Consider the following 8115-nt stretch of genomic DNA (forward strand, 5'->3'; position numbering starts at 1 on the left):
TTATCCCACTTTGGTTGGGAAATTCAGGTAGGACCATTAACATACGGAAATTAGTGTGTGACCTTTATATGAGGGCTATATAAAAAAAAATCATAAAAGTTTGGTTACCCACCCCATGAACCCGGAATGCCATATTACAGCCACTCCGCTTAAAAAATACCAAAATATCAAATACCTGAAATTAGTCGGGTCTTGTATATGGGGGTTATATAAAAACAAACACCTACACTGGTGGTCAAAATTTTTGATTTTTTCTTATAAATATGTAATCTAGTAATCGACAGCATAACCATTATTTTTTACGGTAGCATTTTTACAAGGCATTGAATAAAAAAGAGTTCGATTTGATCCTTGGGTATACTATTTAGAACATCCTGAATCTGTTTGTAAAACTCTTTAGATTTTTTTATCCATAATACTCCAAAGATTTTTCTAACCCCTGATTTTTGACTCCCGCAACCAATCTTTGACATGTTTTGGTGTATGTTTGGAACTTATTGTCAAGCTGAAATACCCAAACAAGCGGTATATTTTCTTCAGTGAAGGGAACCATAGTATTTTCCATTACATGTGTATAAACAATCCGATCCATTATTTCATAAATGTTGGACATATATCGAACTCGATAAAAAGAAAAACAGCCCAATACCATTATTGACCCACCACCATGCTTCCCAGTGACCTTGCAATACTGAGGCTTAAGCCTTTCATTTTTTGACCTTCTCATGTTAATTTTTTTCATGTCTGAGTCTATAATATTTAACTTTAATTCATTAGAGAGCCTAATATTTCTCCACTGAGACAAATTTCAATTAATTTGAGCTTTCTCGGAAGGTAAACTGGCTTTCCGATTCATGGCTGGCATTCCGACTGCTACCTTCCTCCAGGAAACCGGAAGGTCAGACATACATACATATGGGAAATTACAAAAATCTTTTAAATTCCTTGAAACTGAGGTTTGCAAGGTTATAACTCTCGAAATATGAACATACCCCATGGACAACATGGTTCTAATGTATGATTTTTCGATATAAGCCGGATTTTCGGTGTTTTTTGATTTTTTTTCTTATAATTAGGATCTAATGAGCCCTTCTATGTTCTATTTCGCCCAATAAAACGGCGGATATAGGTACCTTGAATGTGGGAAAAACTGCAAAAACTTATTTTGACAAATTCGCGTATATAATCGCGTTTTTCTTCGAATTTATTTCACATACATTCATTCTTGTGTTATCATATTCGCGAATCTGTGTGAAAATAGGTCAAAAATATATTGATACGCGAATAATATGCGTATTTTATCCAAAATCGATTGTGGAGGCACATCCGCGGTTCTTAACCGATCCTTTTAAAATAGATGTCCTTTTGGGTATTTTCATAGGAAATTACTGAAATCGGATGCGCATAAATATCGTATGCACTTTGCGTAATTTTTAGCCATTTTTAAGGTTTTTGCATAGTAAAGTGCATCGGGCGCCACACTTTAGCCGCTAAATGAAACATCGAAAAATTCATAATTATTGGAAGAGATTGATTCGGTTTATACGAAAACCACATGCGCAACAACTGATTTCCGTGAATACGCGAATTGCATGCTTTTCAATATTGACCATTTTTATCTATTGTAAGTCAGTTTTAAAGTCGAAATTCTTATCAGATGAATCTACCGATATTTAACAATAATCTAAAAGAATTTGAAGAAGAAAGCGTCGAATATTTTAGAAGATTAAGGCAAAACCGTATTCCCTTAACCATACTAAAAAATCGAAAATTCAAAAAAGTTTTGTCTTAAATAAAAAATTAATTTATTTTATTTTCAGTTGTCTTCATGTTTTTATTTGTTTTTCGCGACTATTTAACCATAATTCAATGCGACTTGAGAGGTATACAAAGAAAACAAATGTGTTTATCCGTTTGTGAAGATGTACAACAAATAGGAATTCATTTAATTTATATTTGAAATACAAGGTTTAAAACCGCTATAACTTTTGTGCGTAGCATCCGAATTTGTGAACGCGAACAGATTTCGAATCAGCCTATTTTTTTTAACCTATGTACCAAAAATTATAAATGTGCTCGAAAAAAAATTTAAAAAAAAATTTAATGGAATTTTAAATGAATTTTGTAATTTCCCATATATTTGACATAATTTTGAAACTGTTGTAATGTCTGTCTCAAATTTAGAGAGTGTATTTTCAACAACATGTATCATTTAAAAAATACTGTTTTCAAATTGTTTGTTTCTTTTTGAGGTCTAAATTTATTGATGAGTTTTTAGCTAGCCGTGTGTAAGTTCACCAACAAGATCTTCGTGTCCTAAATAATAGAAATTTTAAAAGAAATCTGAAAATTCCAGTCGATCGGGAGCATACGGGGGTTTCCGAACTATAATAGAGTAGAAAATTACTATGCAGAATACTATATATACCTCATGTTTAGTCATTCTAGAATTGTATATTATGATCAATATAAGTGTCATCTGTTATATACTTCACCTCATATGTATTTACATACTAAATATGTCCAATACAAATTGTCAGATGCCATGTGAAAGACTCTAAGTAAGTATGTGCGTGCGGGGTTATTTCAATAAATTGAAACCCAGTTTATTTGCATAACGCCAGCATATTGATGGAGATGGCGGAATAGGAAACGAGAATGGGCAGCACACAAACACACGTCTGTATAAATTAGGTATGGTTTATTGCCACAATGTTGCTCTAAATTCGATACTTATTCACGCATAACAAAATCAATAAAAAGAAAAAACGAATACACCAAGAGAAGGGAACAGAACGAACGTATACTGTATAATGAAATAAATAGTCGGTAAAAACGCATAATTGAGTAATATTTAATTTTCTTTTTCATTCGAGTGGCAATAAAGCGTATAAAGTATCCCACGAAATGTTATATAGACAGCAAACTAACTCCCCCATTCGAAAAATAATATTCAATAACAACAATGACTATTTGTTGTTGGTGTTATAAATCTTCATCGACATCGGCAAGTTAAATAAACTTTCGACAGAAATATAAACCGCCCCTCTTATGGGTAGAGGTATGGAATAGGCCGTAAACGTTTGAATAAACGCGCATGACGTTAACACGAGCAAAAGAGTTCATCGGAATATAATCATCGTAAATAATTAGAATGACATTTAAAATAAAATGTCTTAAAATGGGTGGGTAGGTAGAACGGTGGAGATTGGTTATTTGATATGAATTTAACGAGAATTCAATATTTTAAAACATGGATAACACGTTGAAAAATTTACAAATTTAATTATACTATACTATTTTCAACATTAAGAGTAAAACTATGTTTGCGGTTGATTAGAAATAGTGGGCTTCCATTAACAATAAAATGCTTATTTTTTGCTTATTATCGAAGGGTTCCCACTTTGGACTTGATCTAGTTTCAGTAAAAGTATTAGGATGTGCAAGGTTTGAATATAATGGACAATTTATTCGCTAGATTTACGGAATGTACATGAAGGTTCCTTATGGGGATGAAAGCCCTTCGTGGGTATATTAAGAACACAGAGGGAGAAATTCGACATGAAGACTTAAAGGATATGAACATGATTTGACATACTTTTTTGTAGTTTCTTACGAAATTAACGTATAGTCCTTCTTTTCGACTTGGGAATAATTTCCGATCACTGGAACGCCCGATTCCAAAAATTTCAACGGCATTCGAAAGACAACATATCTGACTCTGATATGAACAAGAATTATTAACATTATTAACATTTTGGGAAAATGCTCTATTTTTTACTACAAACCAAGTTAGAAAATAAGGAAGTTCTTGACCGATAACAATTATAATATAGTTCACACCACAGCTATGTATGTACAGAATAACGTATTAAAATTTGGAACGAATTGGATTATTAGTTTTTTAGTTATCGTGTCCGCCTTTTGAAAACCAGTAAGGAAAGTTTAAAAGACGGCAGACTATATGATACCCTTCACCACTTTGGGTACATGCAAGAGATGCTCATATGTACTATATCCTGTAGATAGGATATATTGAAATGGAATCGGACGAAATTAACTGTGTGAACTTTGAACCATTCTAAAAATCTATGAAAATTTGAATGTCAATAAGTTGTTGGGAATCGAACAAAATTATGTATGGCTGCTATATGTAAATCTGAACGTATTTGAGCAAACGTGGCATCCACCATTTTGCAATGCTGCAACACAGTGTGCGGTCCATAGTGTTAACTCGACCGGAGAAATGTTTATTATTTGGTGAACAATTTGCATGAAATCAGTCGAAAATATATAGCGGTTATATCTACATGTGAATATATATTACAAAATCCAATACACACATATTTTATGTAAAGCGAATAAACATAGGCTCCTCAGTGCACCATTTGCATAAAATCGGATAAAAATATATGTTGGAGCTATATCTACGTCTGAACCGATTTCACAAAAACTTAACACATGACACTGTATACTCAATTCAATATACTAAAAAAATATCGAGTAAATCGAACATCCTATGTTTGCACCATTTACATAAAATGAGACTGAAGTATATATGGGAATTGTTTTTAAATCTGAACCGATTTCAAACTTAACACAAAGCATTCTAAACTAAATTCGATTGGATAATGTGGCTGGGGGTTTTAAAATATGAACAGGTAAGAAGTCGTTAAATTCGGACGGACTCTCCTTTTTGTGAGTAATTACTAAACTAAATTATTTATTATTCGATCAAATAACACTTTGAAGCACTAAAATTGTACTCCAAACATAAACGGTTTTCTAATTGTAAATATATTACAAAAGCTAAATACACATTAGTTCCTCAAGCAAACATATCCGTAAAAATGTTTATTTTTTGTTAATTTCCGTCAGATTTTCTTGATCGGTTTCTTTGTTCAATATTAGTGTGGAGGCGGCATTCTTTTAGTTGTTTTTTAGTCACAACACTGGAATGTCGATGTTAATTTAATTCAATAAAATTGTATTGGCAATTTTATTTTGTTTAATTTTTCATCAAAGGAAAACATCCGTTTAAAATTTAGAAAGTGTTCATTGATTAGGCTGATGGATTACTGTTGAATGAAGAACTTAAAACAAAACGGTCATGTATTTCATTTAAGGATTTCCATTTTTCAGTTCAAATTGCATGTACAAATTCTTGTTTTTAAATATCGTTCGGCAATGGCTTTAGTTTCAAAAATAATAATAATATCTCAATTAATATTTGTCAGTTGAAAAGAATCTAATGAGATTAACATATATACACGCTGACAAATATAATTAAAAATATTTATTAACGCCATGACAAACAAGTTCTAAAGACAAGAAAACAACAAATCCAGTTTCAAAAATTTAGCAACATTTCGCAATAATATAAATATATCTCAATCTGATGACAGATTTATTGGAATATATGCATGAAATTATAATTCGAGCAATTTGCCAATTTTAAGTATTTTATATCTGGACAAAATGCTTCTGGTACATTTGTTCGAATTAACCTTGGATTCCCAACATTTGTTATCCACTATCGTAAAAATATTGCAAACGCGTAGATTAAGTTGGTAATTAGTTCATAAAGGTTTCACTATAAGTCAGAGGACGGTAGAGATCGCAATATTGAAGACAGAGCTTTGGCATTTAATTTTCAATATTATGTCGTGTTTCAATATAGTCCCATATAAAATTACGCAAAATATCCTTAGTTTATCCCTTTAAAATTAAATTAGACCTTAGAATGACCATAATTTCTCGAATTATAAGTCAGTTTTATTCAACTATATCGGTAGTGAACGTTCATCAACAAATTGTCATAGAAGTGAAAACTACCCATTTAAGACTTCGAAGGATTTTTTTGCTCATATTAATTTGAATCCTACTTAGTAGACACCTATTATGTTCTCGGATGAATTAAAGTTAAATATTAAAAGCTCAAATAAGAAAAAATGAAAGTGAGAATATCAAATAATCGTGCATAAGACTCAAGCCTCAGTATTGCAAGAATACATGGAAGCAAAGAGGGGTCAATGAGGATGTTTCCCTCTTTATGGAGTTCGATCTATTTACGAGAATGAAGTAATGGATCGGATTGTTTATACAAATATGTTGAAAACGCTATAGTTTCATGCAATGGAGAAAATATACGGCTTGTTTGTGTGTTTCAAACATGACAATACATTGAAACATGTCGAAGATTTTTGCGGGAGTCAAAAATCATATATATAATATAATGGCTAGAATAATAATCATCATCAATCTTCACCCTATAGAAACAGTTTTATAATATTTTTTATTAAATTTTGCGTTTGTTTTTTTTTAAGTTTATAAATTGCCTATTTATTTCTGAAAAAAATTTTCGCTATAAATTTAATTTTAAAAAAGCTACATGTCATTCATTCAGTGCGCAATTTCAGTTGCTTTAGTTTTGGCCACCAGTGTTTAACGATATATATTTTACTGTACCTTACAATAAGAATCGTATATTTCTCTTATATACCCAAAGTGGTGAAATTCTTTATATCCGGCCGCGTCCGAATTTTGAAATTTCATTATTTGAGTTTTTTCCTGTAAGGATGATGCTCATTGTATGATATTTTTTCTGTTTCGGGATTAATAATCGACGTGTTGCAATGAGAAGGAAACTCTCATAAATATTGTCGCTCGTTTCAACAAAATGGTGCAAATGTAGGCGCACCAAATACCTAAAGTTCTTCCGATTGCTAAATTTTGCACAATGTACTAAATTGAGCTTAAAATAACGCTTGAGGTGATCAACACTTTGGTATTTTTTAGTGCCAACCTTGTTTCCAAAATACTCCAGACACAATAGTCCAACGGATTGATATCCGGAGATTTTCGTGACCATTTTACGCCATACTTGGGTGGCGCGAACTGAGTTCTGTTGGAATGATCAAGTTCTGTGGCCAAAATGTCTCGTGCCAAAGTCTTTAATATACCCTCCAGAATATTTTTGCGATAATATCGTCATTTATTCTGATGCCAGGGTCGATTAATGCGAGCGGAGAACGACCATCTGCTGTTATGGCGGCCCACACCATGGCCGGCGATTGAGTTCTGATGGCCAACCGAAGGTGCACATTTTCAGCTGACCTCTTTGGCAAGTAAACACGATCATATTGTTGGTTTACAAATTGCGGGACACATTTTCAACTGACCTCTTTGGCAAGTAAACACGATCATATTGTTGGTTTACAAATTGCGGGACAACGAATGTTTTCTCATCGGAGAAAACCAAATTCGGCAGTTCACCACTTTCGGCCAAGAATTTTTTTTCTGTTGCGGTGTATGTTCCTGCACCTTTTGGAATTTCAATGGTTTTACTCTCAGCTCATTTTTTAATATTTGCCGAATGGAATATGTCCAGCTCACGAGCCATTTTTCGGCCACTGTGACATGGGTTTCGTTCAAGTCGCTTCATTACTTTTCGAACCATTTCTGCTGATGTTGCTGTTTTCTTCCGTCCACTTCCTTGACGTCGGGCTACTCTACCATTATCAAGGTAACGAGCGATGGTACGAGACACAAACGATTTATTCACATTTAAATGCTGGAGAGCTTTAACGATAGCCACTTGTGGTTTTCTAGTCAAATATAAAGAAATCACACTATCACGCTTAAATTTCATCACGAATAACTTTTTTCTGAAAATATCTCACCAAAATGCTTTTGTACGATTGCAAACAATATAATGAGCTGTCACTGGAATAATTTTAACAGCTGTCAGACGAGTGACTTAGAAATGACAGCAGTCTGAAGTTGATTGCAGTTTTTTCATCTCACCCTGTAAATATATTATTTTATTGTTGCAGTAACAATCTTAGATGAATATCTCGTTTGTGTTTGGTCTACCCCGAACTGTGTCTTTTTCTTACTTGTTAACATTTTTAAAGTTTCAAAGAAGTTTTTGGTTAAAAAAAAAAATATTGGCATTTATAACATATTAATATATCATATATATGGAAAAACATGAATACACCCGACTCTCACTATGAAAATGTAAGTGTAAAAAATTCACTTCAAATGGGTGTAAGAGTGTTACAGAACAGCTCGACGTGTGTTCGATACACTTCTACCGTTGAAGTGAATGCC

The 8115-nt window shown here is 32.7% G+C and overlaps 1 long non-coding RNA gene across 1 annotated transcript; it reads right to left on the reverse strand.

Annotated features, from left to right (window-relative positions):
* Window positions 1-6993: 6993 nt before the first annotated feature.
* Window positions 6994-7829, reverse strand: LOC133326530 (uncharacterized). The gene is made up of 3 exons (XR_009754198.1): window positions 7448-7829; window positions 7182-7277; window positions 6994-7116 (listed from the first exon to the last, which is right to left on the reverse strand). It is a non-coding gene; the product is annotated as an uncharacterized LOC133326530 (long non-coding RNA).
* Between the last annotated feature and the right edge of the window lie 286 nt (window positions 7830-8115).

This window comes from Musca vetustissima, unplaced genomic scaffold, assembly GCF_032173495.1.
Source record: "Musca vetustissima isolate MV318-11 ecotype Yass unplaced genomic scaffold, APGP_CSIRO_Mvet_v1 utg14552, whole genome shotgun sequence".
Classification (NCBI taxonomy): domain Eukaryota; kingdom Metazoa; phylum Arthropoda; class Insecta; order Diptera; family Muscidae; genus Musca; species Musca vetustissima.